Raw genomic sequence first — 12525 nt, forward strand, 5'->3', positions numbered from 1 at the left:
CATTTCCTAACTAATAAAAAAGCCTACCTGGTTCATATAGCGATAGCTGTGATTAATGAAGCGTATTTACAATTGTGTGAACAAATTCCATCCCCTCTGACAAATTATTCTAGAGAAAAAATGAACAATACAGCATTTTGCATGCTTCATAGTCAACAATTACATTCTGCGGTATTTATTTTTGACATTGAATAAATATTCCAGGAAGAAATAACTCAAAAAGAACCTGTAACTATATCAACAGAAGCCTTTTGCCCCTTGTCAGCGAAACTAATAGGGTACACAGCCTATTTAAATGTAAATTTAAATAAAGCGTTTTTCTACCTCTCTGCTTTCTTTGTTCCTTGAGATTCGGAGGTTACGGGAATACATATACTATTCTCCAACACACACATCCAAAGGTGTTTTGTTTTTTGTTGTGTTTTATGAAAAACAAAATCAAAGTGTTTTAGGATTTAAGTGATCTATTTCCACAGTTAGAATGGAAGAAAAGGCGCTCCGAATATCAGAAGAAAGGCGAAGCCTTTGGGGTCGGGGGACCAAGCCTGGACCCATCCTTAGCCTTGGAGCCGTTACTAGGCAACCCCTAGCGTTCTCAACGGCCGCCGGGAGCCACTTCCCCGCCCTGATTGCTAAGGAGATCGACGCCCAACACAGCCCTGCCGTAAACCCACGCGCTCTTGCGACATTGCCGCGCCTGCCGCTGCGTGCGCGCCCTCTGCCCCCACTCTCCGCCCCGGCCGCCATTGCCTCGTGCCCGCGCCGGTCGGTTGGTGGCGCCTTTGTCCTACGGCGGGCAGGTGGGCTGAGGTGGAGGCGGCAGGGGCGGGCCTGAGGCGAAGGAGCGGCCGGGAGCCCGCCGCGCTGGTAGCGGTGAGTGCCGGGAAGCGGTGGCCGTCCGCCGAGGCGTGGGGCTCACGGCAGGCGGTTGAGGGGCCCGGGCCGGATGGGGAGGCTGAGGCGGGAGGGCCCGCTCGACGCGCGACCGCGGCCTCGGCTCCTCTCTGGGTGCGCGCGGAGCTGCGCATGCCCGGTGCGGGGCGCGGCCTCTGGCTCCCGTCAAGCCCAGGCCCGGACAGCCGGGGCGGCCGCTGGTGGGCTCGGGTCCGGGCGGTGCCGCACCGCGGCCGCCTGTTTTGTGCGCGAACCGCCGACAGTAGTCCTCCAAGCTTGTCTGTAGGATAGGCCTGCACACCCCGCGTCCCTTTCTCGAAATTGTGAAGTCGCTCGCCTGCGGGTCCTCAGCGAGTCGGTGGCGCAGGCGGGATTCGAACTCGGACCGAGGTGGCCCGCCTCTCCGGGCGTTCTACCGGGCGTGCACGCGCCGTGCGGCGAACCGAACGCTGGCCCCCGTCGCCGCCGCCTCGCGGCCCCTTGACAGCATCTTCGGGGCGTCTGTCTCCTTGTCGCGTGATACCTCCACTCATTTTATAACGCGGACCCCGGGCCCCGAGGATGGGGAAAGAAACTTGTGCCCGAGGTTACCGCGGAAACTAGCGACAGAGCCAACGCCCAACCTGCTGGCTCTTCTGTCTCCTGACCCAGGTCACTCTCCGCTCCCCACGACCCGCCGGGGGCTTTTTTGAGGACGGCGTTTCCCAAATTTCAGTCTCTCGCGTTACACCTTTCTGTCGTGTACCTTCTGTACTGTTATTTATTTACCAAATGTTAATTTTTTTCTTTAAACTGACTCATTTTTCCTCCTTCTTAAATACGTTTGTTTAAGGTGGAAACGTAAATAACAAACCGTATAATGGAAAGCCAGTTATTTTTCTATTGCTCATAAAAAATAAATACCTATCTATTAAACAGTGCGTCCTTGTTCCTCCTGAAGTTATTCTGCGTTCCACGCTTTGGGAAACGCTGCCCTAGGAGTACGGGGTTAATTGTCGTCCTGGCTTTCGCTCTGTGCATAGATTTTTTTCCCTGAGGCATAGCTGATTCCGTGAAATGCTCCAGGATCTTGGGGATGATGATATTACAGGGCTTTTTCGTTGTAAACTGTTCTCATTATTGACTTACAAGCGCTAGTCCCAGGGAACTGCAGGAACTGTCAGCTCCAGTGCGCCCGGTGTGCCTCCTCAGTTTTCTTGTAGCATTGTGTCATGGTAACCACCTGACTGTTTCTGCATATGACCATGGAGCAGTTTTGGGTTTTGACAACTCTAGATTTAATGTTTTCTGTATGAGTCAGTCCGGGTGTGAAAACTTACTTTCATGTTGCCTTTTTCCAACCAGTAAAGCCCAAGCTTTTGCATTGTGGGTTTTGGAGATCACTTGGCTATTTAATATCTGTTTCTTCCTATATTCTAGTTTCTTTGCCTTTCTTTTAGCTCGTGTCATCTTCCAGGTACTCATTGAAACCTCTGACATGATTTTTTAACCTAAAACGTAGAAACTGTAGTTTTCCTTGTAGAATGTGCTGGAGAAACTGTATTCCAGGGCCCAGTGGAAGGAATTTTTCTAGCTGCAGGTGGTTCAGGCTCACATGCCGGTGAACACCACACATTTCAAGAAGGCATTAGGAGCTCCTTTCTCCTGGCTAGATCAGATGCTGCCAATTGCTGAATTGTTGAAAAAAGCTAATTAGGTCTTTCAAACAAAGGGAGGCATTGACAGATTAACTTATTTATGTAAACAGTCTGTTCTATTTGTAGTCCGTTCATAAACATTGTGTGTGTGAGAGAGCAGATTTACTTTAATTCATTGAAAGGAAACTCAGAAAAGTCTGCTCAGACCATTCAGGTGTTGTTTCTTCAAAGTCTTATTAAAAAAAAAAACCCACATTCCTTGGAGTTACCTTGGTAAGAGCAAAATGTAGAACTTATATAAGGCTAAGGTGATCAGTCCTGTTTAGAGAAGAAATGAGAATTTATTATTGAGGTCTGTTTCCGAACTTCAGCACATGGAGGTTCAAGCTACCAGGGCTCAAAAGCTAAGTCCTTTGGAGAAAGGTTTTAGAAGTATGATTTAAAAAAAAAAAAAAGAGTGCCTCATGGTTTGAAACTTCATTCTTAAGAACCATTGCAGGCATTCTATCCCTGTGGCCTGCAGATGGCAGTGCCTTTGTATGGCTTGTTACTACTGTGAAAAGTATTGGAATTCATTTGTACTTGTAAGAGAATGAGAAACCTGTGGAGGAAATGTATTTAATATTTGAATGAGATACCTGTGGAGGAAATGTGTTTAAAATTTTATTCCCTTCAACTATCTTTGTTTCTTTGTTTTTGACTCCCCACATAAAGAATGAAACGTCTGTTCCTAAACTATTACTCTTAATGGTAATGATCACATACAACCCTCAGTGCATATGATTTAAAAGCAGGTTTACAGTACCAATTCATTTGCTCCCACTAATCATCTTGTGAGATATGTAGGCTGATATTATTAATTTTTTTTTTTTTTTTTGCTTATGAGGAAATAATGGCTCAGAGAAGTTAGATTTTTTTGCCTAAATCATATACTTAGTAGAACATATTCAGGATACTATTGAAGATATAGGATTTTGTGGTCAAGCAAAATTGGGAAATAATGAGATAAAGAGGTGTCCTTATTCCAGAACTTTAATATGCTAAACATATGCACTGTAGATGTCCAAGAGAGGAAGATATCATTGGTATCATTGTCTTGCTATCCTCCTATGTACATGTTTAGGTCCTAGTGTTTTCCCAAACTGACTGTTCTTTCTGCCACGCTCTGTTTCCTCTCTTTACCTTGTGGTTTACTAATGATTACCATGTGTTTTGAGACAGGTGGTTTTAAAGCTCAGTCAGCTTTTTTTTGTGCCAAAAGATTTGTCCTGTGAACAGCATACACATTTGTCTAGACTATTTGGCTTAAGCAGAGTTGAACTATCAAGAAGTTAAAAGGGCAGTGACCAACAGAATATTACCCTCTATGCTACTTTCATTAATGAGAAGCATTAATGAAAGGATCAGGGTAAGGCCACTGTCTGAAGCCATAGCACATTAGAGAAGTATGAAGTATACTGACAGCTAAATATATAATGCCAGCATGCCTGCTGCTTTTTAAATGGTGGTTTTATTACCACCAGATATGAATATTTATAGGGATGGTCATTTTCATTCTTTAGCCTATCACTAAAAGAAAAAAAAGAAACAAACAAAAGAAATAATAGGTCAACTGGACCAAGTGCTTTTTTCTTTTTTTATTTAAATTAAATTAATTAACATATAGTGTACTATTAGTTTCAGAGGTAGAGTTCAGTGATTCATCAGTTGTGTAAAACACCGAATGCTCATTATCAATTATTTTTATGTTAAGAAAATTCCCCTCAAAAAATTAGAACTTTTGCACACCATAATACTCTTTTCCTTTTATTTCCTATTCAAAACAATATTATTGTTGACCTACATAAAGACTGACAACTTTAGGCAAGGATCAGGGTAACTTAAGTTGCATTGGAGAACATTTAGAAAGCAAAATGTCTTATAACTTGAGCTCTGTGAAATATCTTGAGTGGTCCCCTGGTTTGGATCTAGAGTGATTGAATTACTGAAGATTAGGTTGATCCTGCAGTTAGTGAGCAAGCTTTGGAGAACTTTGAATTATGAATAATTTGGCTTTAAGTGAGTGTACTTAATTATCCAGTTGGAGATTGAGATAGTAATAACATGTATTTACCATCAGAGATGATACAGGAAATTTATTTTTAAATGTCTCTTCAGAAATTATTCTTGATATCCAAAAGAAAAAAATAAGAAAAATACTATTTCGTTCAGTACAAAAACTTAAGATTATAAACTTATTTTATAATAAGTTTTTTTATAAGGACAGCATCAGTCACTAGAACAGCTTGTTGGAAATACAAATCTGTATTCAGCTTCCCATCCCCCCAACTCTGGAGTTGGGGCCTGGAGAATCTACCTTTCAGAAGCAAACCCTGCCATTTTTATGTACATTATGGTTTTGAGAACCCCAGATTTAGGCTTTAGAAAATGAGTTTTCACTAGAAATAGAAGATTGAAGCAGATTCTAGTACTAATCTATTCATATCCCAGATTACTAATAGGAATTGGCAACTCTGGTTTATGGTTGGTATACATTTTAAGCAAAACTGTAATTTAACTATAAAATGTTCTTTGGCTTCATGGTTTGAACTAGAGGTAATAGCAATAGTTAGAATATCTGTAGAGTTTTTAGTATTTTAATTCTTTCCATTTGCATCAGTAGGATGCTTTTACCCCTTGAAAACAAAGCAGACCCACCAATATTCCATGTCTGCTTATTAAATTTAGATTTCCTCCACTTTGCTTTTAGTGGTGTGGATGTGAAATCATATGTGTGACCATTTTTCTCTTCTTGCAAAGAGATTCATTTAGATATGAAAACCAGATACCTAAGAAGAAGCAGGAGTTTTAGCCCCTGTCAGCAAAACAATATCAACAAGTCTAGTTTGCAGAATTTAGAGAGAACTTTAGTTGAAATTTTGCCATTTATTAGCCAAAGAACTGGATAATATGCTATCAAAAAGTGGCAAGCTCAGTTGATAATATTTTTCTTGCTCTTTTATAACTAGGTAATTGGGAAAAGAAGCTTAAGTTCTCAGGATGCTTTTTAAATGATCAGATGAAATTGAAGAGAAATTGTTGGTATACACTCCTCCTTGGGGGGCAGGGACACTGACCTTATAATTGGATATTATTACTAACTTTAGTACAGTGGAAACTTGGGTTCATGATTCCATTTCCTTTGGAGGTAGCTATGTGATTGTTTTCTATACTGTTTTCAAGGGTTATACTTTGACAGATTTTAGCCATTGTCATGATGTTTTCTTCGTAGCATTATGTTTATGGGTTATTACTCCTTGAATACAGGAGTTTAAAGAGGTTTCTAAATGGAGGATCTAAGTATATGTTATACATAAGCTAAGGGATAAATAGATAATACAGTTCCCAAATACTTGCCAAGGATCACCTGAGAAGCTTGTTAAAATACAGGTTCCTAGGCTTCATCCTCAGATTCTCAAAGTTTGAGATGAGGTCTGAGAATGATGTTTAGCCATCTTCTCAGGTGGTACTGATATTTCTTCATTAAAGGAATGCAACGTGAATAATGAAAAAATATGTGTGTGTGTGTGTGTGTGTATATATATAAATGAGAGGGGACATGGGAAACTGTTTAATGGGTATAAAGAATTTTAGTTTTGCAAGATGAAAAAGTTCTGAAGATCTGTTGTACAATAGTGTGAATATATTCAATGTACTAAACCATGCACTTAAAAATAGTTCGTATGAGGGGCACCTGGCTGTTTCAACCGGTAAAGTATGCTACTCTTGATCTCTGAGTCATGAGTTCAAGCCCCACATTAGGTATAGAGCTTACTTTAAAAAAAATAATAGTTAATATGATAAATTGTGTGTTATGTGGTTTTTTTTTAATCACACTAAGTTGTTTGTTTGTTTGTTTTTAAGTATTAGGAAAAACTAAGGAAGGGTGCTTCGTTGTCTGTTTCTTCCAGAACAGTGGGTTAAACTGATATTGTTGGCTATTAATTCCTGACTTGGGCCCCAAGTTTATTTTATATTCCTTTACTGAAGGTAGAATCATAACCTTTTAAATATTTTTCTCATTCCTGTACCCTTCATTGTCAAACCAGTGATCCTTGAAAATCATTACTGTAGTTAATATTTTGAATATCTTAGGTTTAAATACTCCTTGCCCCCCTTTTTTGGATAATATACATATAGGAATCCTTTATTATTTAGCTTCACTGAGACTCTATCATGGTAGCTCAGTGTATACAGACCCTCTTGCCACCAATTTTTTCCTTTTCAGCAGCAAAGTTTTTTGTGACCTTTTTCTAACTCTGGCTTGCATCTGTAATTCTTCTCTCTTTTCTTCCTCCTGTCCCCCTATTCCCTACACTAAACTTCCTTTAGTACTAATTATGTTCTTCACGCCATTCCTTCACCTTTACGTGGGCTGGAATGACTCTTCTCTTTCTGAACTTTCTGAACTTTCTAAACTACTCATCCTTCAGGACTTTTTCTTTTAGGCCATCCCTGCCTCCTCTATGTCCCTCCTACCCCTTATTCTTTTCAGTCTCTTCTCCCCTGCCACACAAGCCTTCATTGTCTCTGCAGTAAACCTCCTTTAGATTATGATAATCCATGTGTATGTCCCACTCTCCTTTATTAAACAGTGAACTCCTTTAAAGCAGAGACTTTAGCCTTGTTATTTCTGTATGTGTAAGGCGTAGTACAGAGTGTGACACACAGTAGGCCTAGAGGCATCTGATTGAGCTGATTAGAAACTGTTTTCAAGTGTGTTAATTCAGTTCTGTAAGGATTTCTACTGGTACAGTTCAACGGAATTTTTACCTGTGTTAAATAAGCCTGTATTTTACATTTTTTGTAGCTCAGACTGTTTTACCAGTTTAGATTAGCTCCATCTTTGTGACTCTAAATTAGTGAGTTTTTTCTCTTAGCTGATACTCTCTTTAAATCAGCATAACCAACACAGGTGGAGTATCCATTTCATCAGGTTTAGAGAAATCAAATGACTTGACTAATTATCCACCACTCCCATTAGGACTAGAACTCAGATGTGCTGATCAGGCGAGTGCTCTTTCCTCAAAAGAAGTAAAAAGGGCAGAAAATTAAATGATGTAGAATTTTTTTCTGAAGTGTTGAGTGAATAGAATATCGGTAGCAAAGTCAGAAACCTTGTACAGTTGACCCTTGAACAACATGGGTTTGAACTGCACAAGTCCACTTATATGTGAATTTTTTTTATAGTACTGTAAATGTGTTTTCTCTTCCTTACGGTTTCCATAATATCATTTTCTTTTCTCTACCCTACTTTGTTGTAAGAATATAATACATATATTATTATATATGTATATGTAATATATACAGTATATAATACATATACAAAATATAATACATATAACAGTATATAATACATTATATAATACATATAACATACAAAATATAATTTTGTATATAATATATAATACATATAACATACAAAAACACATGTTAATCAACTGTTCATGTTATCAGTAAGTCTTCTGGTCCACAGTAGGCTGCCATTAAGTTTTTGGGGTGTTTTGTTTTGTTTTTAGTCAATCAGATTTTTTTTTAAGATTTCATTTATTTATTTGACAGTCAGAAATCACAAGTAGGCAGAGAAGCAGGCAGAGAGAGAGAGAGAGGAGGAAGCAGGCTCCCTGCTGAGCAGAGAGCCCGACATGGGGCTCGATCCCAAGACCCTGGGATCATGACCTGAGCCGAAGGCAGAGGCTTTAACCCGCTGAGCCACCCAGGCGCCCCGGCTGCCGTTAAGTTTTTAGGTAGTCAAGTTTTTCCGCTGCATGGGAACAGCACTCCTAACCCCTGATTTGTTCAAGGGTCAACTGTAGTTTGAGGTGATAGAAACCGAAGTGGTAATTTAATAAGTAGGCTCTGCCCTGCTGGGTATCTGGGGCACTAAAATTGGTGTGACTGGCATAGACTGGGCCTATCCCAGGTTCTGTCATTTTGATCAGGGAGTCTTAGCAAGCATTCATAATAGAAACCATGTTTTTCTGTTCCCTGTTGGAGCAGTATAGCATAATAGTTAAGCACTTTGGTGTCAGACAGATCTGGATTTGAATCCTAGCTCTGCCTCCTGACCATGATGTGATCTAAGATAAGGCAGTTAATTTCTCTAAATCTCAAATTTCCTCATTCGCAAAATAGAGATCATAGTACTTACCTCCAAGCGTTGTAGAAAGGATTGAATGAGATAATGCACATGATGTTCTTAGTACAGGCTCTGGGACAGAGTAAGCATTCTGTAAATATAAGTTATCATTGTTTCCCCCATTCCTGTACCTAGGAATAAAAATTTAATACAGTTAAAGATACAATCGCTATTTTAATTAGAGAATGAAAGAGAGAATCCAATATGAGGGAATGCGTAGTTTTTAAAGTAAGCTTAAAGGATTGAGAAACAACAAGCAGGGCATTCTCTTATTCCTGACTCATTGCATTATAACTTGTTACATATCCATGATGTTATAGTATACCATCAAGGCCATCTTCATAAATATAGTTTAAGTGAAAAGTCCAATCCTTCCCCCTCCCAATTTGGGGAATTTGATGTGTGATAACCTCTTTCTTGTCAGTATAGTTTTTCAAGTGGCGTTATCTTTATCATTACATAGTTCCAATTTAGTAATTACTGATTATTAGTTGGTTTTCAACTAAGCCTTTGGGGAATTTTATTTCATTTATAATCACATCGAAATTATATAGGCTTCTGGGTTCTTTCAGCAGCCAACAGTCCAACAGTGATACTGTCACTAAGTGCAGCAATTCATGCTAGAATAGTCCTTATGGTTTTCCATTATGATAGCTTGTGATAAAAATTGATTTTAAGGTGAAAGAGTTGTTTTTATGATGGTACAATTAGAAAAAATAGAGCAAAGCCATTCTTGGTACTATGAATGAAACATGCATTTTTATTTATAGCATTGTACAAAGACCATTGTGTGAACCCTGTCTAGCATATTAGTCTAAACTAAAATTGTACAGTAGGCATTGTGTCATTCTTTGAAAGTTCTTTACCCCAATCTTTTGTGACTTAAAACAGCTTTGCCACTTCCTGTGTGACATCGTGTTTTCTAGATTATTTTCTGGTTTGTTTCCTTTTATGTAGATCCCTTCAGTTGGTGTTATTTTTCTTGCCTAAAAATCCTTAACTGAAAAGTGCTTTTAACTATTTTCAGAAGAAACCTTAGAAGATATTCAAGCCAAGGTACCTTGTGATGGTGATTTTGAATGGCATTCACATAGCTAATATAGCTAACAAAGTATGGAGGTACCAACCAAGCTGAGGTGAAAGAGATACTGAGAGACTGACTTCAGGTCTTTTTTTTTTTTTTTTTTTTAATTTATTTATTTGTTAGAGAGAGAGAGTGAGCGAGCACAGGCAGACAGAGTGGCAGGCAGAGGCAGAGGGAGAAGCAGGCTCCCCGCCGAGCAAGGAGCCCGATGTGGGACTCTATCCCAGGACGCTGGGATCATGACCTGAGCCGAAGGCAGCCGCTTAACCAACTGAGCCACCCAGGCGTCCCGCTGACTTCAGGTCTTAAGGGCATTTGGCCAGGATGAGATAGAGCAGGAGGGGGAAGAAACATCAAAGTTGCCACTACCCTCTTGTTGATTAAATTCTCTCCAATTATGGTTCCCTACCTAATGTCCAGAAAGGTGGCCAGATTGTCTTTCCATCTTTTTTTTCTTTTCCTTTACATTAACATTATTTCTATTTCCTTGGTGTAGATTATATATCTCTGTAAAGAGTTAAGGAAAAAAATCTAATTAACCAATTAATACAAAAGCCCCCTTTACCAATCCTAATATTTTCATTTTCAAACAAACCTCCAGCCTCCTACTTGGTGGGTTATTAAATTATGTGACCACAAAAGGGGGGGGGGGACAAGGGTCTTTTCCTTGACTCTTTAAATCTTAATTATGCTTTGTGACCAGTTCCCTGAAGTTATTTTACTTTTGGCAGCTTCTCTATTCTTCCTGTATTTCTAAACTCATAGGTTTTCCAAAAGTTCTATGTGACCATGTGTTAGGATTTTTTTGTGTATCAGTCTTCGTGGTGATAACAGTTTTGCTTTCATAACTCTTACTGAAACCCACCCCCCAACCCTCCTCTAACCTGAGCAGCCCTCTTGGGTAGCAGTGAAACTATCAAAAACTTCAGGTCTCATTTTCTCCATATCTCACCCAAGATGGAGGTATAAGGAACTCTTAAACAGAGGTGAATAAACAAACACTTGGCATTTAAGAAGAAACTTAAAATGGTCTGAGAGTTCTCTTTTTTACAGAAGAAACATAAGCCACACCATCCAGATATAATTGCTTTAGACTATTTAGTGAAAATAGATAGTAGGAGACAAATTATAATCAAAATGGTTTAAAGATAAAATAATCTTGAATTTTAAATAATCTTTCAAATAATTGCAAAAAAATTTCACTAACTTCAAAGTAAAATATTTACCTCCTTCATTCTAACTGGAGCCAGCTTTGCCCCAAAAGCCTATAATACATGACTACTTTGGTCTCCCAGTACTAATATGTAGGTGCTCACAGAAGTGAATATAATTAAATAGTGTAATAATCCTTTTCATACCATGTAAGCAAATTATATCACATTAATAGAAACGTGCCAGCTAAAATGGTACCATATGTACTGTACTCTAACCTAAATGTTCAGGTCAAGTCAATGTTTAGAGAAGTTTTCTTTATTCACAAGACCATCCAATAATATCTGGAATCCTGCTGGGAGATACCATGCTTATTTAAAAGAAATCTTCACACCCCTACTACCCTCAGTATATTCCATAGATACTTTGAAAACTACTTAAACAATCAAAGAGATGACTTTTCTTTCTGAATCATAATCACCCCATATTAGAGAGCAGTACAAAGTAAGTAGACTAGGTCAGTAGGCCCTTCGAAACCTAAACAAATATTCTTCACAATAATACATAAAAGAACTAATCATTATATAATGTGCAGTTCAGCTGTTGTTGAACTTTTGGGATTGTAAGTGAAAGTGCTACTTGTCATACCAAAGCAATGGTCAGATATTACTATTGGCCAAGTCCTGTATAGACGTTATATTTTTATTTTTATTTTTTTTAATAGAAGGATGATAGATAGCATTGTGTCTACTTCATTGAAAATGTGAGAGGCAACTTAGGGTGAAATATGCTTCTCTTATTGTTTAGATTTAGATTTATGTTACCTTCAGTTTATCAAAAGTCATTCTTCTCCTAGATACAATAGAAACTCTGACTTAAAATGGAACTGAAGATTATTCTCACTTAAATAGGAACTCAAAGTTGACAGCATAGCGGGGTAAGGTCTGTACCAGACCTCTTAAGTTCTATGCTATTACTGTGATCTCTCACACCATAGGACTCTGGTTGGAATTTTTTAAATACATAATTACTATTTTAAAGTACTCTAATTATGTGAGTGCTTAATACCATTTAATGTCATTAGATACACTGCCAATTGCTTAATATGGAACATGGAGAACAAAACTACACTGCAGCAGGACACAGTTTCATTTCTTCATGCAACCAAAGATTGAAATTTTTAATACATTTATTAATCTTTAAGTCACATAAAAATTGTCCTGTGTTATCTTTGGATACATATTGGTACATTTCTTTAGATAATTCATCAGTTCTTACTCACACATGGTGTTTTTATTATTCATTTCAGTTTTTGCAAAGCAGATTTGTTTTGTTTTTAGCAAGCAGGCCTTAACTGCACAAACTGGCCTTTCTGTAAGTTTGTATGATTCCAGTGCTTGCTTCGGCAGCACATATACTAAAAAAAAAGTTTGTATGATTCCACTGTTCTCCCTTACCTAGTTGTAAATGCCACACTTCTCTAATGAAAACTTCCTGTGTGGAGTGTTTTACTACCTAACCAAATGCCAGTTTTTATTCTGAAATACTTACCTGTGAGGATTGTAGTTGCTAACATGTAA

The 12525-nt window shown here is 38.6% G+C and overlaps 1 protein-coding gene across 2 annotated transcripts in view; it reads left to right on the plus strand.

Moving 5' to 3' along the window:
• Window positions 1-737: 737 nt before the first annotated feature.
• The window catches only part of NCOA5 (nuclear receptor coactivator 5), a 30260-nt gene continuing 18472 nt past the window's right edge, over window positions 738-12525 (plus strand). For both annotated transcript variants that reach the window (XM_080814752.1, XM_080814753.1), the window contains exon 1: window positions 738-873. The gene's annotated coding sequence lies outside the window, so the exon portion shown is untranslated. The remainder of the gene's footprint in view (window positions 874-12525) is intronic.

The sequence above is a fragment of the Martes martes genome (genome assembly GCF_963455335.1).
Source record: "Martes martes genome assembly, chromosome: 9".
NCBI classification, from domain to species: domain Eukaryota; kingdom Metazoa; phylum Chordata; class Mammalia; order Carnivora; family Mustelidae; genus Martes; species Martes martes.